At 38.8% G+C, this 25,742-nt stretch overlaps 1 long non-coding RNA gene across 1 annotated transcript in view; it reads right to left on the bottom strand.

Moving 5' to 3' along the window:
- LOC101903056 (uncharacterized) overlaps window positions 1-25,742 on the bottom strand; it is a 197,437-nt gene that overhangs the window by 99,562 nt on the left and 72,133 nt on the right. The window lies entirely within an intron of this gene.

Raw genomic sequence — 25,742 nt, 5'->3', positions numbered from 1 at the left:
TTGAGTTCTGAAGTTAGGTAAGAAATAATCATTGCTTTTTAAAATTTTTATTTATTTCTTTTTGGCTGTGCTGGGTCTCCCCTGCTGGGCTTTTTTCTCGAGTTTGGTGTTCGGGCTTCTCATTATGGTGGCCTCTCTTGTTGCAGAGTACAGGCTCTACCGTGCACAGGCCTCAGTAGTTGTAGCATGTGGTTTCAGTAGCGGAGGCTCCCAGGTTCTAGAGCTCAGGCTCAATAGTTGTGGTGCATGGGCTTAGTTGCTCTGCGCCATGTGGGATATTCCTGGACCAGGGATTGAACCCATGTCTCTGCATTGACAAGCGATTCTTTACCACTGAGCCACCAGGGAAGCCCAGAATCACTTCTTCTAGTAGTAACTTATATGTAATAGCTTGTAGCATGAAGCATTCATGAAATTGGAGCCCTGTGGAAACTCCAGGCTTAGCACCTAGCAGAAAATCATCAACTTCGACAGAACAGGCTTTGGGGCTTCTGTTTCCAAAGGTGTGATTGATAAGATACCCTGAAGGACCCTCCTCACTAAAAACTGAGTGAAAAGTGAAAGTGTTAGTTGCTTAGTTGTGTCTGACTTTTGGGGGCCCTGTGAAGTGTAGCCAGGCTCTTCTGTCCATGGGCTTCTCCAGGCAAGAATACTGGAGTGGGTTGCCATTTTCTTTTTCAGAGGATTTTCCTGACCTAGGAATTGAACCCAGGTCTCTTACATTGCAGGCAGATTGTTTACCGTTTGATCCACCGGGGAAGCTGGTGTCATTTTAAATGCGAGTAAACAAATAACTTGGCAGAAAAAGAGGAGATTTCAGAAGAGGTGGCAAGAATACACAGAAGAACTGTACAAAAAAGGTCAAATGACCCGGATGGTGTGATCACTCACCTAGAGCCAGACATCCTGGAGTGTGAAGTCAAGTAGACCTTGGGAAGCATCACTACAAACAAAGCTAGTGGAAGTGATGGAATTCCAGCTGAGCTATTTCAAATCCTAAAAGATGACGCTGTTAAAGTGTTGCACTCAATATGCCAGCAAATTTGGAAAACTCAGCAGTGGTCACAGGACTGGAAATGGTCAATTTTCATTCCAATCCCAAAGAAGGGCAATACCAAAAAATGTTCAAACTACCACACAATTATTCTTATTTCACATGCTAGCAAGGTAATGCTCAAAATCCTTTAAGATAGTCTTCAACAGTATGTGAACCACGAACTTCCAGATGTACAAGCTGAATTTACAAAGGGCAGAGGAACCAGAGATCAAATTGACAACATCTGTTGGATCATATAAAAAACAAGGAGATTAAAAAAAACTACTTCTGCTTCATAGATTATGCTAAAGCCTTTGACTGTGTGGATCACAACAAACTATGGAAAATTCTTCAAGAGATGGGAATACCAGGCCACCTTACCTGCCTACTGAGAAACCTGTATGTAGGTCAAGAAGCAATAGTTAGAACCAGATATGGACAATGGACTGATTCAAAATTGGGAAAGGAGTATGTCAAGGCTGTATATTGTCACCCTGTTTATTTAACTTATATGCAGAGTACATCATGCAAAATGCTGGGCTGGATGAAGCACAGGCTGGAATCAAGATTGCCAGGAGAAATATCAACAACCTCAGATATACAGATGATACCACTCTAATGGTAGAAAGTGAAGAGGAACTAAAGAGCCTCTTGATGAAAGTGAAAGAAGAGAGTGAAAAAGCTGGCTTAAAACTCAACATTCAAAGAACGAAGATCATAGCATCGAGTCCTATCACTTCGCAGCAAATAGATGGGAAATAATGGAAATAGTGACAGACTTTATTTTCTTGGGCTCCAAAATCACTGTAGATGATGACTGCAGCCATGAAATTAAAAGATACTTGCTCCTTGGAAGGAAAGCTATGACAAACCTAGACAGCATATTAAAAAGCTGAGACATCACTTTGCTGACAAAGGTCTATTTAGTCAAACTATGGTTTTTACAGTAGTCATGTAGAGATGTGAAAGTTGGACCATAAAGAAGGCTGAACACCAAAGAATTGAAACTTTTGAACTGTGGTGCTGGGGAAGACTCTTGAGAGTCCCTTGGACAGCACGACTCAATGAACATAAGTTTGAGTAAACTCCAGGAGATGCTGATGGACAGGGAGGCCTGGTATGCTGCAGTCCATAGAGTCACAAAGAATCGGACACAACTGAGCGACTGAACTGAACTGGCAGCAAGGAAATCAAACTAGCCAATCCTAAAGGAAATCAACTCTGAAAATTCATTGGAAGGGCTGATGCTGAAGCTCCAATACTTTGGCCACCTGATGTGAAGAGCCTACTCATTGGAAAAGGTCCTGATGCTGGGAAAGATAGAGGGCTGGAGGAGAAGGGTACAACAGAGGATGAGAGAGTTGGATGGCATCACCAACTCAACGGACATGAATTTGAGCAAACTCTGGGAGATGGTGAAGGGCACGGAAGTCTGGAGTGCTGCAGTCCATGGGGTCACAAAGAATCAGACACGACTGAGTGACTGAACAACAGCTCCTCCCCCTGAGAATTCATACCCACAAGCCAGCAGTCTAAATCCACACTACCCGGGCAGTACAGAAAACTCAGGTTGAAATTTTAATTTAAAATGGTTCAGGATTGGTGTCTCTGAGGAGCAAGGGCTAATCTTCTCCTGAGGAACTCAGCTTCCAATCCAGCCTGGAAGAATTTCTGCACAGATAACTTTCCCAGACTGTCAGGCAACATTCACAAAACTCTCAAGGAAAGAAGATGTCATAGATGAAATTTACCAGAAACAACACAAAACAGAAACAAATCCCCAAATGCTTCAGGAATTGAAAATAACTGGCCCAGAATAACTCACTTAATATGTTTAAAGTGAATATAATAAAATCAATGAACTGCTTTTGTAGCAGTTTAGACACAGCTGATATACAGAGAAAAAAGTGAATGGCAGATAAACCCCAAGACATAAATAACATCTGGAGAGAAGAGGGATGGGGAATGTGAAAGAGACTTTAAGGGACCAAGAGGATAGAGTTAGAAGCTCTAACCTGTGCATAATTTGGTTGCCACAGGGAGATAATAGGGTGTGGAAGAGGCACTGTTCAAACAGAATGTTTCAGAACTGTTGAAAGATGTTCACCGTTAGATGCCATAAGTCCCGTGAATTCCAACTGAGATGAATGTTTGAAAAAAAATCACAGGAAAACCAAAGAAAAATAGGAGGTCCTATAAGCAGCCAAAGAAAAAAAACTACAATTAGACTTGTGCTGATGTCGAAACAGAGATGGCTGAGAGCCAGGGGAAGCCTACCTGACTCTTATCAGCAGAGAGAGCTTCCACCTGAACTTGAACTTCATAAACCGGATCATGCTTTATCTCTCCTGCTTGCCATTTTCTTGGCTTTCTGCATGAAGCCAGTGCTTGATGTGCTTACGATGGTGGTATTTCACCATCCTTCAGTCCTTCTCTGCACACGTACCAACTCCCGAAACTAAGCGTAAATCTCCTGGTTGACCCCTCAGATACCCTTCCAATATATCTGTCACTTTTCACTTAAAATGACCAGGCAATCAAGATCATAATAAGAAGTAAAGGAAAGTTGATACGAGTCAGACATGTCCAGGCTATAGCATAATCCATGTTGTTAAGTGAAGAATCTCAAGAAACTGGTAAACATTCAGAAGAGAAAGGCTCTACTTCATGTATTGTGTAGACTAGTAATCTGAAGATCAGAATGTAAATAATCACCTATAATTTGAAAAGACCCTGATGGATGGTACATTTTAGGGGGAAGTTCCTGCCAGGCATGCAGCTTTTTAGCAGTTTGAGAAACTCTTGAAAAGCGGAGTTTATGTGTATAAAGTCTGACAGTATTGGCTGCACCATAGTATAATAAAAAACAGTGCAGTTAAATAACAGTAGCCTGGAAAATGTCAATGATACATTCATGCTACTAAAGATCAGCGCATCTCCTTACTTTTATTTAGGAGGCTAAAACTGGAGATTTTTAGCATTAATAAAAGAAGAATAGTAACCATAGAAACAGAGCATTTATCTTATTTCCATGGGAAGGAAAGCAGCTCTTTCTGTGGAATGCTTTGAGGTCCTCTGTTAAGCGCTTCTCCTGAAGATCCCTCTCCTAAAGATCTCTCTGGACTATTTAAAGTAATGGGAATTCTCTAAAAATAATAGGCAAGCCATTTAGTAATAAGGGCAATTTTGATTAAAAGTTAAAATATTCTTACTATAAAGAAATGCGAAGTGTGATGGCAACAGACCAAACTATCCAATAGGGAAGGAGAAGAGCAAAGGACCGAATCAATGTTCAGATTGCAATTGCAATAAAAAGGAAAAACTGACAGATATTGAACGCCTACTCTTTCTCAAGCACTTGTTATACTTCACTGCATTTAATCCTCATGACCGTCCTGTAAGAATATATACATATATATTTATTTTATCTTTTTCTTAACTGTTAAAGTCATCCAGTTCTCCCTTGGTATCTGCAGGGGGTTGGTTCTAGGATCCCTGTGGGTACCAAAATTAAAGGATGCTCAAGTCCTTTACATAAAACCATGCAGCATTTGCATAACCTGGTATACTTTAAATCATTTCTAGATTACGTATAAGGTCTAATACAATGTAAATGCTATGTTGCTGCTGTTGCTGCTAAGTCGCTTCAGTTGCATCCGACTCTGTGCGACCCCATAGTAAATACTTGTAAATACTATGTAACTAGTTGACAGAGCGCAGAAAATTTAAGCACATTTTTTACTATTTTATCTCCTTTCCCTCCTCTCTCAATATTTGATAATTTTACTGTTATTTTCCCCTTTCTTTTGGTTACCTTTGTAAATTAAATGCTACATCTAGACTTTTGTTTCCTGATCCATCAACTGGCAGCAGTATATATTGATTCCTTACTTTGCAATATGAGGGTATTACTGCCTCTTTCCTTTCCTACAATTTTAAACTTCCACTTTTGATAGATCCTATTTTCTTGGGCTCCAAAATCACTGTGGACAGTGACTGCAGCCATGAAATTAAAAGATGCTTGCTCCTTGGAAGGAAAGCTATGACAAACATAGACAGCATATTAAAAAGCAGAGACATCTGTTAATTGATAAATGTCTGTATAGTCAAAGCTATGGTTTTCCCAGCAGTCATGTATGGATGTGAGAGCTGGACCATAAAGAAGGCTGAGCACTGAAGAATTGATGCTTTCAAGTTGTGGTGCTTGAGAGTCCTTTGGACTGCAAGGAGATCTTGCCAGTTAATCCTAAAGGAAATCAACTCTGAAAATTTATTGGAAGGACTGATGCTAAAGCTTCAGTACTTTGGCCACCTGATGTGAAGAGCTGAATCACTGGGAAACACCCTCATGCTGGGAAAGATTGATGGCAAAAGGAGAAGGGGGTGACAGGATGAAATGGTTAGATAGCATCACTGACTTAATGGTCATGAATTTCAGCAAACTCTGGTCCATGGTGTCCCGAAGAGTCAGACACAACTTAGTGACTGAACAACAACAATTTTACTGTCAAAGCTGATGTTATGTACATTTCGCTGCTACATGATAGTTAAATATTTATTTCGAGGTTTGCCTATCAGTTCAGTTTAGTTCAGTCACTCAGTCGTGTCCAACTCTTTGTGACCCCATGAATCGCTGCACGCCAGGCCTCCCTGTCCATCACCAACTCCAGGAGTTCACCCAAACTCATGTGCATCAAGTCAGTGATGCCATCCAACCATCTCATCCTCTGTCGTCCCCTTCTCCTCCTGCCCTCAATCCCTATAGATTGATTCTAATATTGGAAATCAATAAACAATATTTATCATGGTTGTAAAATTATTTTTTATTCTAGGACCAAATTCCTTCTCCATTGTTCAAAGCTCACAGTGTCATTTGCCTGAAACAAGAATCTACTAGCATCGTGTAAGGTCAAGTGGTTTCCTCAATTTTATTCATTGTTTAAGATAAATGTTTGGTAGAATTCAATGGTGGTGTCATACAGACATAGACTTTTGTTTGAGTGGAAGTTTTTAACTACAGATTTAATATCTTTAGTAATTACAGGACTATTCTGATTTTTTATTTCTTCTTAATACGAGTTTTGAAAAGTTGTCTTGTTATAGAAAATTGTCCATTTTTCCCTCAATTTTCATTTTTTGGCATAAATTCTTTTTTAAATATTCTGGATCCTAATTTCAATTTCTGGAATATCTTTAGTGATGTCTCCTTTTTCATTATAATAATGGCTAGTGTATTTTCTTAATCAGTCTTCCTAGTAAGTATTTATCAATTTAATCTTTTAAGAAGTGAAGTTGCTGGCTCCTTGGGTATAAATCTATTCTACTTTTATTGATATGCTAAACAGTTTTCCAAAGTGGTTTTTACCAAATTACACATACACCAGCAGGATATGAGAGTTTTGCTTGGTCCACGTCTTTGCCAAAACCCAGTATTGTCTGTCCTTTTTATTATAGCTCTGCAGGTGGGTATCTTATTTGAATTTACATTTATCTGATAACTAATGATTTTGAGCACCTTTTTATATGCTTATTTGTCATTTATATATCTTCTTTTATGAAGTTCCTCTCTATGTATTTTGCCCATTTCTCTATTATCTAAGAGTTTTTTTTTTTTAACATTTTTCATATATTTTACACATTTACATATGTGTCCTTTCCAGGTTATGTGTATTGCAAAATATCATCTCCCAACTTCTTAACTTGCCTTTTCACTCTCTTAGTATTGTTGTTAGATCAACAGTTTCTTAACTTTGTGTAGCCCTATTTATCAACTATTATGTATTATTTACTTGTTTATTATTTACTTCTAAACACTATGTTTAGTGCTTTTAAAAAGTCTTTCTCTACCTCAAAAGGCATGAAGATATTTTCCTGTAATTTATTCTAGAATTTTATTGGTTTTTGCCTTCCTTATGGACATATATAATCCACCTAGAACTGATTTTGAGTATGATTTCTTTTTTTCGCTTTGGATATTCTATTGGTCCAGCACCATGAACTGAAAGACCATCTTTTTCTCACTGCACATCAGAATCATCTTTGTCATTTACTCAAATGACTATATATTTGGTACTGTTTCTATGCTTTCTGTTACGTTTCATTTCTCAGTTTGTCTCTCACTGTGTGAATGGCACACTGACTTTATTACAATAACCTATAATTAGTTTTAATGTATGAGAGTATAAGTTCTACAAATAGGTTTTTCTTTAAAATTATTTTGGTTATTTCTAGACTTTTATCTTTTCACACAAATTTTTGAATCAGCTTGTTGACTTCCACACCAAAAAATATCTGCTGACATTTTCACTGAGTTTGCATTTACTCTATAAATCAACTTGTGGAGATTTGTTAATAACTTTAGTCTTCTAATCCATTACCACAGTGTAAATCTCCACATATTTAGGTATTTTTAATTTATTTCCACGATGTTTGTAATTTTCCAAATAGAAGCCCTCCATATTTTCTTATTAGTTACAGCCCTAGATATTTGATATTTCTGAGGCTATTACAGATGGTATGTTTAAATTTTTCATCTTTAAATCTTTATTGCTAACATACAGAAATAAAGGAGATTTTTGCATTGATCTTTTATCTAGTGTCCTTACTAAGTTAACTTCTTTTTTTTTTTTTAGTTAACTTCTAAATTATAATAGTTTGTAGATTATTTGAATAGTCTATGTATAATAACTATTTGATTTCTCCCTTTCTAATCATTCTATTTTTTTAATTGCCTTACTTACTGGCTAGGACCTCTATTATATTAAATTAAAAGTGATATTAGGCATCTTTGTCTTGTTCCTAGCTTAAGGAAGAAAACTTCTGATATACCAAAATTAAGTATGAAGCTTACTCTAAGTTTTTTGTATATACTTGCTCATCCAATTAAGGAATTTCCCTTCTGTATAGACTTTGATAAATTCTTCTCTTTTTAATCATTGGGGTTTGAATTTTATCAAATGCTTTTTCTGCATCTGGCATGATAATCAATTTTTTCCCCTTTATTCAGTTAGTATGGTAAATTGCATTTTATTGATTTTTATAGTGTTAAATCAACTCTGCATTCCTGGAATAAATCCAACTTTTTGTGATGTGCTTTTGGTTTTGTTTTTATAAATTGCTGGATTCAATCAGCTAAAATTTTGTTTGGGTCACGCATCTATGTTCATGAGAAGAACCAGCCTTTAATTCTCTTTCTTTCTACTAGTCTTGCCAGGCTTTGATATCAAGATTCTGATGTGGCCTCATAAAAATAAACTGGGATGTATTTTCTCTTTTTCTATTCTTGGGAAGTGTTTTTATAAGAGTGGTATTATATATTCTTTGAGGTTTGGAAATATTCACAAATGAAGTTATCTGTACCTGGAGATTTCTTAATGGAAAGGCATTTAATTACAAATTTAAGTTTTAATTACATATTTAAGTTTTAAATAGGTATTCAGATTTTGCACTTTTCTTTTTGTACTAGTTATGGTAAGCTGTATTTTCTTAGGAATTTGTCCATTTCCTCAAAAATGGTACATTTTGTGCCTAAATTTATTTCTAATAACTCTTTTTATCTTTAAATATCTTTAAGATCTGTGAAAAGGGAAAGTGAAAGTTGCTCAGTTGTCTCCAACTCTTTGTGACCCCATGGACTATACAGGCCATTCTCCAGACCAGAAAACTGGAGTGGGTAGCCTTTCCCTTCTCCAAGGGATCTTCCCAACCCAGGGTTCGAACCCAGGTCTCCTGCATTGCAGGCAGATTCTTTACCAACTGAGCTATCATTACAAATTTAAGTTTTAATTACATATTTAGGCTATAAGTAGGTATTTAGATTTTGCACTTTTCTTTTTGTTATCAGTTATGGTAAACTGTGTTTTCTTAGGAATTTGTCCATTTCCTGGTAAATTTTGTGCCTAAATTTATTTCTAATACCCCTTATTATCTTTAAAGTATCTTTATGATCTGTAATGACTTCCTGTTTAAAAAATTCTTGATATTGATTATAGGGCCTCTTTTTATCCTTTTTCAATCTTCAAAATATTTAGTCTTTCAGAGAACCAAATCTCAGCTTTGTTGATTTTCCTCTATCGTACTTAGAGTTTCTATTTTACTAATTTTTGCTTTTATCTTTATTATTTCCTTCCACCTACATTCTAGGCTTAATTTGCTCAGAGTTTTTTTTTTTCCCCTCCTATTTGTTTTGTTTTAGCTGGACAGTGGGATCATTGGTTTTTAAACTTTCTTCTTTAACATATGGATTTGATGGTTGTACATTTTTCTATAAGCACAGCATTTGTGGCATCCAACATATTTTGATATGCCATATTTTCGTTTTCATTCAGTGTAAAATGTCATTTAACTCCATTGAGATTTCTTTCCTGACCCAAAGTTTATTTTTAAATGAACTGCTTACCTGAGGATTTTCTAGTGATTATTTCTGTTTGTTTATTTTTAGTTTAATTCTTCTGTGTAAGAGAACATGATTTGGATCTTTTAAAATTTGTTGAGACTTATGACCTTGAAAATTATCAATTTTGATCAAATTTGGCATAGATGAGTTGAGAACAAGTATATTCTCAAGATAGGTGCATTGTTAATTAGGTTAGTTTTATTTATCACATCAATAATCTTCCTTAATCCTCTCTTTAGTTATATATAACTAATTATAAAATACATATATTTATAGCTTAATTTGCATTATTATATTTTTCAGGTTTTTTATTTCCAACTGATCTTTTTTTTCAGTTTTATTTATTTATTTACTTTACAATATTGTTTTTGTTTTGCCATACATTGACATGAATCCGCCATGGGTGTATAGGTGTTCCGCATCCTGAACCCCACTCCCACCTCCCTCCCCATCCCATCCTTCTGGGTCATCCCAGTGCACCAGTCCTGAGCACCCTGTATCATACATTGAACCTGCACTGGCGATTCGTTTCACATGTGATAATTTACATGTTTCAATGCCACTCTGCCATATCATCCTGCCCTCGCCCTGTCCCACAGAGTCCAAAAGACTGTTCTATACATCTGTGTCTCTTTTGCTGTCTTGCGTACAGGGTTATCATTACCATCTTTCTCAATTCCATATATATGCGTTAGTATACTGTACTGGTGTTTTTGTTTCTGGCTTACTTCACTCTATATAATAAGGCTCCAGTTTCATCCACCTCATTACTGATTCAAATGTATTCTTTTTAATGGCTGAGTAATATTCCATTGTGTACATGTACCACAGCTTTCTTAGCCATTTGTCTCTGATGGATATCTAGGTTGCTTCCATGTCCTGGCTATTATAAACAGTGCTGTGATGAACACTGGGGTACACATGTCTCTTTCAATTCTGGTTTCCTCGGTGTGTATGCCCAGCAGTGGGATTGCTGGATCATAAGGCAGTTCTATTTCCAGTTTTGTAAGGAATCTCCACACTGTTCTCCATGGTGGCTGTACTAGTTTGCATTCCCACCTACAGTGTAAGAGGGTTCCCTTTTCTCCACACCCTCTCCAGCATTTATTGCTTGTAGACTTTTGTATAGCAGCCATTCTGACTGGTGTGAAATGGTACCTCATTGTGGTTTTGATTTCCATTTTTCTGATGAGTGATGTTGAGCATCTTTTCATATGTTTGTTAGCCATCTGTATGTCTTCTTTGGAGAAATGTCTGTTTAGTTCTTTGGTCCACTTTTTGATTGGGTCGTTTATTTTTCTGGAATTGAGCTGCAGGAGTTGCTTATATATTTTTGAGATTAATTCTTTGTCAGTTGCTTCATTTGCTATTATTTTCTCCCATTCTGAAGGCTGTCTTTTCATCTTGCTTATAGTTTCCTTTGTTGTGCAGAAGCTTTTAATTTTAATTAGGTCCCATTTGTTTATTTTTGCTTTTATTTCCAATATTCTGGGAGGTGGGTCATAGAGGATCCTGCTGTGATTTATGTCAGAGAGTGTTTTGCCTATGTTTTCCTCTAGGAGTTTTATAGTTTTGGGTCTTACGTTTAGATCTTTAATCCATTTTGAGTTTATTTTTGTGTATGGTGTTAGAAAGTGTTCTAGTTTCATTCTTTTACAAGTGGTTGACCAGATTTCCCAGCACCACTTGTTAAAGAGATTGTCTTTTCTCCATTGTATATTCTTGCCTCCTTTGTCAAAGATAAGGTGTCCATAGGTGTGTGGGTTTATCTCTGGGCTTTCTATTTTGTTCCATTGATCTATATTTCTGTCTTTGTGCCAGTACCATACTGTCTTGATGACTGTGGCTTTGTAGTAGAGCCTGAAGTCAGGCAGGTTGATTTCTTCAGTTCCATTCTTCTTTTTCAAGATTGTTTTGGCTATTCGAGGTTTTTTTGTATTTCCATATAAATTGTGAAACTATTTGTTCTAGCTCTGTGAAAAATACCATTAGTAGCTTGATAAGGACTGCATTGAATCTATAGATTGCTTTGGGTAGTATACTCATTTTCACTATATTGATTCTTCTGATTTATGAACACGGTATATTTCTCCATCTATTTGTGTCCTCTTTGATTTCTTTCACTAGTGTTTTATAGTTTTCTATATATAGGTCTTTTGTTTCTTTAGGTAGATATATTCCTAAGTAGGTGAATGGAATTGTTTTCTTAATTTCTCTTTCTACTTTCTCATTATTAGTGTATAGGAATGCAAGGGATTTCTGTGTGTTCATTTTATATCCTGCAGTTTTACTATATTCACTGATTAGCTCTAGTAATTTTCTGGTGGAGTCTTTAGGGTTTTCTATGTAGAGGATCATGTCACCTGCAAACAGTGAGAGTTTTACTTCTTCTTTTCCAATCTGGATTCCTTTTATCTCTTTTTCTGCTCTGATTGCTGTGGCCAAAACTGCCAAAACTATGTTGAATAGTAGTGGTGAGAGTGGGCACCCTTGTCTTGTTCCTGACTTTAGGGGAAATGCTTTCAATTTTTCACCAATGAGGATAATGTTTGCTGTGGGTTTGCCATATATAGCTTTTATTATGTTGAGGTATGTTCTTTCTATTCCTGCTTTCTGGAGGGTTTTTTATCATAAATAGATGTTGAATTTTGTTCAAGGCTTTCTCTGCATCTATTGAGATAATCATATGGTTTTTATTTTTCAATTTGTTAATGTGGTGTATTACATTGATTGATTTGCGGATATTGAAGAATCTTTGCATCCCTGGGATAAAGCCCACTTGGTCATGATGTATGATCTTTTAAATATGTTGTTGGATTCTGTTTGCTAGGATTTTGTTAAGGATTTTTGCATCTATGTTCATTAGTGATATTGGCCTGTAGTTTTCTTTTTTTGTGGCATCTTTGTCAGGTTTTGATATTTAGGGTGATGGTGGCCTCATAGAATGAGTTTGGAAGTTTACCTTCCTCTGCAATTTTCTGGAAGAGTTTGAGTAGGATAGGTGTTAGTTCTTCTCTAAATTTTTGGTAGAATTCAGCTGTGAAGCCGTCTGGTCCTGGGCTTTTGTTTGTTGGAAGATAATCATAGGAGTCCCAAAAGAAGAAGACAAAAAGAAAGACCATGAGAAAATACTTGAGGAGATAATAGTTGAAAACTTCCCTAAAATGGGGAAGGAAATAATCACCCAAGTCCAAGAAACCCAGAGAGTCCCAAACAGGATAAACCCAAGGCAAAAAACCCCAAGACACATATTAATCAAATTTAAAAAGATCAAACACAAAGAAAAAATATTAAAAGCAGCAAGGGAAAAACAACAAATAACACACAAGGGGATTCCCATAAGAATAACACCTGATCTTTCAATAGAAACTCTAGACCAGAAGGGAATGGCAGGACATACTTAAAGTGATGAAAGAAAATAACCTACAGCCCAGATTACTGTACCCAGCAAGGATCTCATTCAAATATGAAGGAGAAATCAAAAGCTTTACAGACAAGCAAAAGCTGAGAGAATTCAGCAACACCAAACCAGCTCTGCAACAAATGCTAAAGTATCTTCTCTAGACAGGAAACACAGAAAGGGTGTATAAACTCGAAGCCAAAACAATAAAGTAAATGGCAACGGGATCATACTTATCAATAATTACCTTAAATGTAAATGCGTTGAATGCCCCAACCAAAAGACAAAGACTGGCTGAATGGATACAAAAACAAGACCCCTATATATGTGTTATCCAGCCAATCTTAATGATCTAGTACTATGGAAAATTCTCTATCTTGATTTCAACTTTTTTTTTTAACATGATAATCTCCGTTATTTTTTAAGCATGTGTCTGAGTGATATCTGAGTCACAAATGAGTCCACCTGGTATTTTTTTAATGTTAGACACTATGATTTAAAAAATTTATGGCCTTGGATGCTATTATTTTTCTTCAAAGAAGCTTTCCTCTACTCTGTGAGCTGGAATGGGATCAGATGAGTTCAGTTCAATCAAGATTGAGCTGACATGAGGTGCTCTGGTGGTCTTTATAACGCTTGGCTTACCCACAGGCTTAATATTAATAGTACACTAACCCCCAGGGATTCCAGGTGAAGGTTACTGTGCACCCCCTCCCCTCTGGACAGATTCTGAAATCCAATTTTTGTTTCTCAAGGATCATGAGACTGTTGAAAATTCCACACTGTGTTTCAGTGTTTTCTGCCTAGTTTCCTAGACTTTGACCTGCACAGCTTGAGCTTTGAAAAGGTCAGAGAAACATGATGCCAAATGCTCAACTTTCCTCAATGTCCTTTTTCTCTGGGATATTGGTCCTTCAAGTCCTGGCCACTTTGCTGGTCAGTGACAGAAGCCAAATTTATTCCATGGTTTGAAAAGAAAAACCTAAAACTTTAGGATGATTTTCCATTTATTAATGCTTTTCCACTATTACAAAGATCAGCAAACTCAAAGTCCTTTTATGTAACATCACAATTTTTAGAATATAGTTGGGTTAGTGTTTCTTTTAGGAAGCTTATTTAGTGGAGATTTATATCTTGGCCACTATGAATCTCACTGGACTATCCATTGTCAGGCAAACTGTGAACTTGGATTTAAGACCATTGTACTAAGTTGCTTTCTTTTTATTGATTATTTATGGCTGACTCACTCCCTATTAATCCCCACTAAGTTATACAGCCTTAGGGGTGCTTGATCATAAAGTTGGAAACAAAAGACTTGGAGTGGCTTTAGATTCTTCTTAAGTCAATTATTTCATGTGTAACATTCCATCCAAGTTTGTTTTGGAAAAAAAAATACTTTTTTAAAATCATGGGAAAAAATAGTTAATTTTTCAGCAATCCCTTTTGGTGAATTAAAAACTCAAATCAAATCTTGGAGATCAATCAGAGGCTGTGATTTTCCACCTGAAAAGTTGACAATATTTAAAAATCGGAATATCTACAATATTCAGGATTTTACAAAAAAATAAACACATTTTTGAAATACTGCTCAGTAGGGAGGAAACACACACAAGAATCTGAGCTAAATTTTTTTTAGACCTTTGATGACATTAATTTTCAGGTCTTCCCTGGTGGCTCAGAAGATAAAGAATCTGCCTGCAATGCAGGAGACCTGGGTTCGATTCCTGGGTCAGGAAGATCCCATGGAGAAGGGAATGGCAACCTGCTCCAGTATTCTTGCCTGGAGCATCCTATGGACAGAGGAGCCTGGTGGGTCATAGTCCATGGGGTTGCAAACAGTCAACATGACTGAGCAACTAACACATGATATTAATTTTCCCAAGTTTATTATGATGCTTTTTTCTTTTTTAAAAAATTATTTATTTTTAATTGTAGGATAATTGCTTTACAGTATTGTATTCTTTTCTGCCATATATCAATATGAATCAGCCATAGGTATACATATGTCCCCTCTTTCTTGAACCTCCCTCCCACCTCCCACTCCATCCCACCTCTCTAGGTTGTCACAGAGATGCTCTTTTTTTTTTTTTTTTAATATAAAGATTTCATCAACACTCTCTTTTAGTGAATTTCAATGTATTTATCAACTGGTAAGTTGTGGACTGTTTTTGTTCTTCTGTGTCCTATCAAATAAAATTGGTTTGGAGAGAAATTTGATAGAAATCATCTGTGGCTGGATAGCAAATGAATTCATTACATTGAAGGTGAATACATGCCTTTATTTTAGAATAGATAATTTAAACCAAACATGACACTATGAAAATTAACATTTGGTTTTCCTCCATACTGAGACACACAGCAGCACTCCCCCATCTTATTTCCCAGTTACAATAACATGAGTAGATATTGACATAGCCTATTATCTCAGCAATAACACACATTACAACAAATGATTATTTATTAGCAGTAAAATGTTCCTCCAGGGCTTAATTTAGAATGCCTGCAATGAGATAACAAAATCTCAGTCTTGGAAGTGATCCTCTGTATAGTTATTGTTTAGGGAAATTTTTATTGCTTCACAGCAGTTTAAGATACTTAATTGACTGGTTCTTTGAAATGAAGGCATATGATTCAGGGCCAAAATCTTGGAAGGGTGATGTGGATGAACACATGCAGAATTAAAAGCCAGGCTTCCTGGAATGTTTGGTAGGATTTAGTTCAGAAGTAGAAGTGTTCATTTTGTTTTCTTCACACTCTGTGATGTCCTTGAGACTCCTGGATGTCCTGTTGTTCCAGTAGCTTCCACCCAAACCCCCAGATTATATGTGCAGACAGAAAGGTTGGGCATGGATGGTTTAATCTACCCAACTCCACTCTTTCACAATCAGAGGGCAGTCTCATATCAAGTTTGGTCAGATGGAGTGTGATGGGCTTGTGGTGCAAAACTTGATTGATGCGATGGGTTCATGCAGGTTTTCCTAGAAGATTTCAGCTCCAAGTGAGCTAAAACTACTTTAAGCTTGACAGGCAACAGGGGAGTCAGATTCCTGCAAATTCTTGTGATAACAAGGCAAGCTTCCAGTCCTGAAAATGCCAAGGCAGGTAGGCTGAAGTATGCAGGGTTAGATAAGGATGCAGGTCTGGAACTTCTGACTCACAGAAGCATAAGGTGAGACTGATCAAAAAGCGTAAGGTGAAAGAAACTCCACTTACCAGACTCGAGACTGCAAGGTCAGAGCGAGCAGGAGACCAAGGCTGGCCTGATGCTGAACGCCCCCAAACTGATACCTAAACGGTTCCTCCATTCCCCCTGACCTGATCACAGAGCCTGAGGCAGAATGGAGTCTCCAGGTGATCACTAAGACGTCTCAGTTGTGTGACATGAAGGCTTTAAGAGCAAGGAATTCCTTGGTCACTGCATCCTTCTTTAGTAAATTTTTTTGTGGACTTTTTTATTCCTTTCTAAATTCTTAATTTTACAGATTAATCAGGTTGCAGAGGTGGTTTTTGCCTTGATGACCAGATGTCATTCTTGCAACCCACTAACAGATACTCAATGGAGGACCTCCCTATCATGGCTGTGGGTGTGCCTGGTCTTACAGATGGCCCAGGGCCCTGGGTTTTCCCCTCTAAGCAGTCTTTGAATATGCTGACTGAGCACAATGATGACTGGAAGTCTCCATGACTGAACTAAAATCTTCATGCTTCCAAAACACTGAAATAAATTTCCTTAATGGACCTTCTGGCTAGTGGACGAAGCAACTGTAGAACTCTTGCTTGTACTACTATCCAAAGCTCTTTCCTCTGATTCCAATCTCCAGGCTCTCAGTATATGGCTTATTTGGAAAGGTGCTGAGCCAGCAGGTGGTCTGAGCATGCTGCAGTTGAGTGCACCCTACGCCCACACAAATCTACATCTTAGTAGACCTGCCCTTTCGGGACCCCTTCTTGATCAGTGAAACACATCCTCTCTTGTTCAGCCTCCTTGGTCCAGAATATCAAGATGGCAACATGGAAAGAAAAGTTAGGAGGCAAGCTAGGAGTACTTGGAACCTGGCAATGAGGCACATGTAGAATAGAGAAGCATGTTCTTGTGAACTTGTGAGGAGGAATGAGGAAAGAGAAATCCAGTAAATGAGCAGATCTGAGTTCACATTATAGACCCAAGAGAAGCCCAGTAGAGGGGGAAAATGATGGTCTTTAGGTTTTTGCAGACCCTAAATGGAAATGTAACACTTCCTTTGACTATCCATTAGTTCATCCATCCATCCAAGGTTGTGCTTATTGTTGTTGCTTGGTCTCCAAGTCATGTCCAACTCTTCTGTGACTCCATGGACTGTAGCCTGCCAGGCTCCTCTGTCCATGGGATTTTCCAGGCAAGAATACTGGAGTGGGTTGCCATTTCCTTCTCCAGGGGATCTTCTCCACCCAGGGATCGAACCTGGGTCTCCTGCATTGCAGGTAGGTTCTTTACAGATGAGTCACCAGGGAAGTTCTTTGTATTTATTACAACCTACTACATGCCCTGGTGCTGAACCAGGTGTGTATCCAGTCCGGATTCTGTCAGCAGAGCTGGTTTTCTAGGCAGAAGTTAGAATAGGATGAAATAAGGAAATTGTTATTTAAGTATTTACCTTGTGGTAGGCACTTTCATGGTAGGCTTCCCTGATAGCTCAGTTGGTAAAGAATCCGCCTGCAATGCAGGAGACCCCGGTTTGATTCCTGGGTCAGGAAGACCCACTGGAGAAGGGATAGGCTACCCACTCCAGTATTCTTGGGCTCCCCTTGTGGCTCAGCTGGTAAAGAATCTGCCTGCAATGCAGGAGACTGGGGTTTGATCCCTGAGTTGGGAAGATCCCTTGGAGAAGGGAAAGGCTACCCACTTCAGTATTCTGGCCTAGAGAATTCCATGGACTGTATAGTCCATGGGGTTGCAAAGAGCTGGACACGACTGAGCAACTTTCACTTTCACTTCAGGCACTTTCATACTGAGGATTTCATTTAGGCCTCAAAACAATCCTGTAGCTATTATTCTCCCCAGTTCTGAAGAATGACCAAGAAAGTACATTTCATGAAAGTTAAGATACAGAAGAATAAAACCAGAATGAAGATGATCATCCATGGGACCCACACGAGGTACCACCTCTGAGTCTCTGCTCACTTACCTATAAAATGGATGACTATACTCATCTTGGAGGATAGTTGTAAGGAGGAAATTGCATCAAATGGCAAATCATATTCTGACTATAAGGTTAAACCCCTAGCAAGTGGTGTGTCTTCTGCATTCTCATTGGAAGTCATATAGGAGGAGGCTGGCAGAGCACATGGCCATGGTGACACACGTAACAGCTCTGAGCTGGCCAGAGCTCAGTCCCTAACCTTCAGGGACCTGGAAAACCAGGGCAGCAGTGAGGAGGAAGCAGAACATTAATCATTAGCATGACATGAGGCTAGCCTTCTGGTCAGATGACAAGAGCACTGCTGCAATTCAGCAAGATCCACGGCATAGCCAGTGGCAGAAGGAATTCCTGGTCCCAAGCCCCTGCTCCCAGTGTCCCATCTCCAGGAGTTAAGGCTCTTGGTTCTTCCTTCTAGGACTCAGCAACCACTCAGCAGTCTCCACCTGCCTCCAGCCTCATTTCCAGATCCCAGGGGCTGACCCTCTATGTCACTGATGCTATCTCTCCCTACTCATGTCAGGTAGGTTCATGCTGAATCTGCTCAGGGCCGAGTCACCCAAAGGCTAGGGCCCCTGGAAGTGCCGGTGAGTCACTGGACTTTTGAAGGCTGAGCTGCTGCGGAGGGGAAGGGAGTGGCCCTTCCTCCAGAGTCCCTGTGCAGGACATGGCTGCTCCAGTCTCTGTCTTTCTGTGTCTCTTTCTTTCTCATACACATATGCACATGCACGTTCTTAAGTCCATGATCTTAAGTTCAGGATGTGGTGTCACAGTATGCAGGCCACACTGTGTGTGAGTGTATGTGTGCTCAGTCCCTCAGTTGTATCTGATTCTTTGTGACCCCATGGACCTTAGCCCGTCAGGCTCCTCCATCCACGGGATTTCCCAGCTAAGAATACTGGAGTGGGATGCCATTTCCTTTTCCAGGGGATCTTCCCAACCCAGGGATGGACCCACATCTCCTCCATTGGCAGGTGGATTCTTTACCACTGAGCCACCTGGGAAGTCCCATCTAGGCCACACTACCCCATGTGAAAACTTCTTGCCCTGACTTCTGAATATTATGATTGTTTCCTTCTCATGGATGAAGGCTAGAGCTTACATATAGGACTTTTCTATTTCTGACGATCTGTTCACGGATTGTACCACAACTGAAGAGAAGGGGAGAGAGTTTGCTTTGTTTCTGCATCATTCAATGCATAGGGCCTAGGTGGCACAAACTTCTTGAACACCGACCCAGAATCCATCCTAGGAAAGTCTCTTCCTTGACACTCACCAAGTTCCCACTAATTTGTTACTTGAAGCCATAGACACACCACATCTTTTTGGATGTGGAATCAGAAAGGATGTGAAGGTAGATGAGGTGTGTCAGTAACAGACTAGGAATATTTGAGTGGGCAGATCCAGGGATAGAAATTATTTAAAAGCTACAAAGATAATACATATACGTGGAATCTAGAAAAATGGTACCGATGAACTTATTTGCAGGGCAGGAACAGAGATGCAAAAGTAGAAGTTGGACTTAAGGGCACAGGGAAGGAAGAACAGAGTGGGATGAGCTGAGAGGGCAGCACTGACATATATACACTACTAGGTGTCAAACAGGTAGCTAATGGGATCCTGCTGAACTCAGGGAGCTCAGTTTGGTGCTCTGTGATGACCAAGATGGGGGGTAGGATGGGGGAAGTTGGGGGGAGGCTCAAGAGGGAGGGGATATATGTGTACTTAGAGCTGATTCACATTGTTGTACAGCAGAAACTAACACAACATTGTAAAGTAATTATACTACAATTAAAAAATTAAAGTAAAAACAAAAGCTATGAAGAATTTTCTTCTTCATTTAGAGTACCATTTGCCATATTTCTGAATTCAGATCCTTCCACTTGACCACAGCTCAGCTGAAACCCTTCTTGAGCCACCTCTGTCTTTAGTAATGTCTTCCTTTCCAGAACTCTCTCTGCCCCTCTTAAGTTTTCCTCTTATCACACTCATTAATTTGTCCTGGGGTAGGTCCAGGTTCTGTAGGACCTAAAGTTTAAACAGTTGGGGAAAACAGTTAACAAATCACTAAATCACAGTGATTACTAAAGGTCAAATGTGAAAATGATTATTTGCTTAGAATAATCAAAACAAAATAAAAAATCGTTTTAATAAGTTAATGAAGACAACAGACATTATAAAATCTAGAAAATAACATTTCCACAAAGTAACTACCTGTCAGAGTTATTTAAGTGTAATATTTTTATAGAGAAAAGGGAAAGATAATCCAGTGTTTCTTCTATAATGTTGGTCACAATTTTATTATTGTTGATAACTGGAATGAATAAAACATACAGCTTCACATATAGACATTTCCACTCCGTCGTCTGGCCACCAGGCTGCACCTATACGTTCTGTTATTTTGTGCAATTATCAACGATGACAAAAAAAATGTGTGATACGTATTTAACTGTATAACTATTTATGCTGTGTTACTGAGAGTATTCCTGACTTCAGAAAGTTCTGTTTTGACCAGGCACTGCTCTGACCCAAATCTTCAGTTTACAGTTTGATGTGTCTGATTAGAACAATTTTCCACTGACTGGCTTCTGGCTCTGTTCACCTCACATCTCGTGTCTTCTCTGGTGCCCACCCACTTCCTGTGCTGAGTGCCACCCGGCACGCTCCTGTCATGATAAAGCCTCTGCTCGGTACCTGCACCAACGCCCAGTGAGTCAGCATACGGGGTGGTGACATGTTTCTAGAAATCACTCCTACACCAGTGCCAGTGGAAAGTGGTTCATTCCACAGTGCAGCATCTGGGAGCCCCACACGTACATCTCAATAAACCCAACTGGATGTATCCTCAGCACAGCTTCTCCTTGGCTGGATGGCAAAAACACCCTTGGCCATTTCAGCAAAAAGGAAGTAAGAAGGGAATGGTGATTTTTTTTTAAATCATAAAATCTTTTCAAAAATTTTCAAACTTTACCAAAACATATGGCCCTGTAAGCGTATTGATAGTGTACCTGTTAAACACACACACACACACCCATCCTCTTTCCTGCCAGTCCCTGGAAATGACTAATCTCCTTTCCACCTTTATGATTTTTTAAATAGGCTATTTTATTTATTTATTTATTTTTTGGTTGAGCCCCACAGCATGTGGGATCCTAGTTCCCTGATCAGAGATCACATCTGTACCTCCTGTATTGGAAGCAGTCTTAGCCACTGGACCACCAGGTAAGTCCCCTGTCTCTATGATTTTTGAGTGCTCTAGGTATTTCACATAAATGGAATCATACAGTATTTGTCTTTTCATTTCTGGTGTATCTCATTTAGCATATTTTTTTTCCCAGTAATCTTGGAGTTTATTTAAGCTAAGAGAAAAAAAAAGTCACAATGTTTTCACGCAGTTGTGACAAGCAAGAGAAAGAATTAAGGAATGCTGCACAAGGTCTCAAGCATTTTTTGAAATACAATAGTAGCCGATACATAGAGGCATGCCTTAGGTGGAAACAGAACTTCAGCTTGGAAAAGGAAGGAAAAAATCATACTACTCAATCTCTTTAAAATCACCGAGCAAGAGAAGCAACATAAAACGTCCAGACATAACATTATTTAACAAGGTTCATCCTTGTAGCATATGTCAGAATTTCCTTTCTTTTTAGAGCTAGATAACACTCCATGCTATGTATATACCACTTTTTGCTTATTTGCACACTTGTTTTGCTTCCACATGTTATCTAGAATTTCTATCCCTCTTTTTAACATTTTATGTATCTTTATTGATATTTCCATTTTGTTCATGCATCATTTTCTTCACTTTCTCACCTTTCTTTAGTTTTTCTGAGGTATCTTTAGGATGGCTACTTTAAATCTTTGTCTAGTAGGTCTACCATCTGCTGTTTCTCTGGGACAGATTCTGTTGATTTATTTATTTTTCCCTTTGAATGGGTGATACTTTCCTATTTCTTTCTGTTCCTTGTGATTTTTTTTTTTTGTTTCAAGTTGGACATGGCATTTAATGATGTGCTAACTATGGAAATCAGATTCTCCCCCTTCTCTAAAGGTTTGCTGATTTCTTTCTCTCTCTCCCTCCCAGCCTCTCTCTCTCTCTCATTTTATGCTGTCTCCATGCTAAGTGAGGGTCAACCTGAGGTGTAAACTACTTTGGGTCTTTTCAATTCTTTTCTGAATCTGTGCCTTTCCCTGGATATGTGTGGTAACTTTCTAATTGCCCCATATGTGTATTTTGAATTCTCTAATCTTTAGTGTCCAGCTCCCAAAAGTGTACAAAGAGAAAAAGGAGGAGCAGCCTTTAAATGCCCTGGAAGTCACTTCACCCAGAGTGGGAGTTGCCACAATGCCTGCTCACCTCTTCATCTACACCTTTATGAGCAGAAGCAGCAATCAGAGTACAGAACCTCTGGCTCCTGAAAGCTGCACAAGCTGCTCCTTGAACACACACAAGCTTCTTGGGTTGTGGGAGGGAGGGGGCTGGAAAGATGGAGGATATATAGCTGCTACCACACTATGAACTGAAACTGATTTGAACTTAACCTCAGTTTACTGTGAAGCCTTTCTAAATAGCTGTGAAAAGAAGAGAAGTGAAAAGCAAAGGAGAAAAGGAAAGATATAAGCATCTGAGTGCAGAGTTCCAAAGAATAGCAAGGAGCGATAAGAAAGCCTTCCTCAGCAATCAATGCAAAGAAATAGAGGAAAACAACAGAATGGGAAAGACCAGAGATCTCTTCAAGAAAATTAGAGATACCAAGGGAACATTTCATGCAAAGATGGGCTCAATAAAGGACAGAAATGGTATGGACCTAACAGAAGCAGAAGATATTAAGAATAGGTGGCAAGAATACACAGAAGAACTGTACAAAAAAGATCTTCATGACCAAGATAATCACGATGGTGTGATCACTGACCTAGAGCCAGACATCCTGGAATGTGAAGTCAAGTGGGCCTTAGAAAGCATCACTATGAACAAAGCTAGTGGAGGTGATGGAATTCCAGTTGAGCTATTTCAAATCCTGAAAGATGATACTGTGAAAGTGCTGCACTCAATATGCCAGCAAATTTGGAAAACTCAGCAGTGGCCACGGGACTGGAAAAGGTCAGTTTTCATTCTAATCCCAAAGAAAAGCAATGCCAAAGAATGCTCAAACTACCGCACAGTTGCACTCATCTCACACGCTAGTAAAGTAATGCTCAAAATTCTCCAAGCCAGGCTTCAGCAATACGTGATCCGTGAACTTCCAGATGTTCAAGTTGGTTTTAGAAAAGGCAGAGGAACCAGAGATCAAATTGCCAACATCCGCTGGATCATGGAAAAAGCAAGAGAGTTCCAGAAAGCCATCTATTTCTGCTTTATTGACTATGCCAAAACCTTTGACTGTGTGGATCACAATAAATTGTGGAAAATTCTGAAAGAGATGGGAATACTGAGAACACCTGACCTGCCTCTTGAGAAACCTATATGCAGGTCAGGAAGCAAGAGTTAGAACTGAACATGGAACAACAGACTGGTTCCAAATAGGAAAAGGAGTACGTCAAAGCTGTATGTTGTCACCCTGCTTATTTAACTTCTATGCAGAGTACATCATGAGAAACGCCGGGCTGGAAGAAACACAATCTGGAATCAAGATTGCCAGAAGAAATATCAATAACCTCAGATATGCAGATGACACCACCCTTATGGCAGAAAGTGAAGAGGAACTAAAAACCCTCTTGATGCAAGTGAAAGAGGAGAGTGAAAAAGTTGGCTTAAAGCTCAACATTCAGAAAACAAAGATCATGGCATCTGGTCCCATCACTTCATGGCAAATAGATGGGGAAACAGTGGCAGCCTTTATTTTTCTGGGCTCCAAAATCACTGCAGATGTGTGATTGCAGCCATGAAATTAAAAGATGCTTACTCCTTGGAAGGAAAGTTATGACCAACCTAGATAGCATATTAGAAAGCAGAGACATTACTTTGCCAACAAAGGTTCGTCTAGTCAAGGCTATGGTTTTTCCAGTGGTCATGTATGGATGTGAGAGTTGGACTATAAAGAAAGCTGAGCACCGAAGAATTGATACTTTTGAACTGTGGTGTTGGAGAAGATTCTTGAGAGTCCCTTGGAGTGCAAGGAGATTCAACCAGTCCATTCTAAAGGAGATCAGTCCTGGGTGTTCATTGGAAGGACTGATGCTGAAACTAAAACTCAAATACTTTGGCCACCTCATGCGAAGAGTTGACTCATTGGAAAAGACCTTGATGCTGGGAGGGATTGGGGGCAGGAGGAGAAGGGGTCTACAGAGGATGAGATGGCTGGATGCCATCACTGATTCGATGGACATGAGTTTGAGTGAACTCCGGGAGTTGGTGATGGACAGGGAGGCTTGGCATGCTGTGATTCATGGGGTCACAAAGAGTAGGACACGACTGAGCGAATGAGCTGAGCTGAGCTGAGCTGAGCTTTCCCTAGATATTGCTAGACTCCAGAGTTCCAAAATAGTTACACTGAGTGGATTCTACCAGTGCAATTGCTGTCTAGGTGTAGACACAGGTTCCTGGTGCTTCCTGCTCTGCCACCTTCCCAGAAACCTCTCTGAATCTTTGCTTTTTAATTGTACTTCCCCACTTGGCAAAAAAACTCTCAACCAACCCAGTGGCACTCTTCTTGTACTTGCTTGCAATCCAGCAGTGGAATCCCTCTAGAGAAAATCATTTTAATGAACAGACAGCTAATCACCATAAATTGCTGATCATTAAGCACGATCGAATCTACACAATTCCAACCAATCTTTCTCAAAACGTTGTCTTCACGTCTACTTCTTTCTCTTGCTCTTTTTTTTCCCCTTTAAAAAATATGAAATATCTTAAACACTTTCTTTAATATAAGGTCTAGGAGGCTGAAAGGGTTTGCTTTATCCCTAGTTCTTAAAGGGTTTCCCTGGTGGCTCAGATGATAAAGAATCTGCCTGCAGTTCAGGAAACCAGGGTTCAATCCCTGGGTCAGGAAGATCCCTGGAGAAGGGAATGGCAACTCACTCCAGTATTCTTCCCTGGAGAATTCCATGGACAGAGGAGCCTGGCATGCTACAGTCCATGAGGTTGCAAAGAGTTGGACGTGATTGAGCAACTAACACTTATACAAATGGTTAATTCATGTTGATATTTGGCACTTCCACTAGTTTTAAAAACAGTGTTTAGCACATGCAAGATACTCATTTTCAATGAATGGACACAGAAACGTACACAAATTAAAACAGGAAGCACAATGGTATATCCATGATTTATCAAATGTATTTGCTTCACATTTTTTTTCTTTCATGAAAAAAATTAAATATTGCAGATCCAATGGTATACCCATGATTTATCAAATATATTTGCTTCACATTTTTTTTATTTCATGAAAAAAAATTAAATATTGCAGATAAAGTGGAAACCCCTATGTATCCTTTCTGGATCCTGTTGCTGTCAATCATTTGGCATTTATCTTTCTCATGTCAAGTTTTTGAACTTTACTGCCTATTTAGAGCACTCTGTAATATTATATAGCATTGTTCTGAAGGAATATAGCTTCACGTAAGTGGCATCATACTCGAGATATCATTGTACAACTTTTTTTCCTTCTGCATTATGTGTTTGAGATTAATCGATATTGATGCCTGTGGCTCTAGTTCTTTCAAGTTGTGCAGGGTTCCTTTTCACTTGCTTGTATCACAGTTTATTCATTCTCCTATCGATGAACATTGCAATGA

The sequence above is a fragment of the Bos taurus genome, chromosome 13 (assembly GCF_002263795.3).
Source record: "Bos taurus isolate L1 Dominette 01449 registration number 42190680 breed Hereford chromosome 13, ARS-UCD2.0, whole genome shotgun sequence".
NCBI lineage: Eukaryota > Metazoa > Chordata > Mammalia > Artiodactyla > Bovidae > Bos > Bos taurus.
The sequence above is the reverse complement of the archived record's forward strand: the minus strand, read 5'-3'. Positions and strand labels throughout refer to the sequence as shown.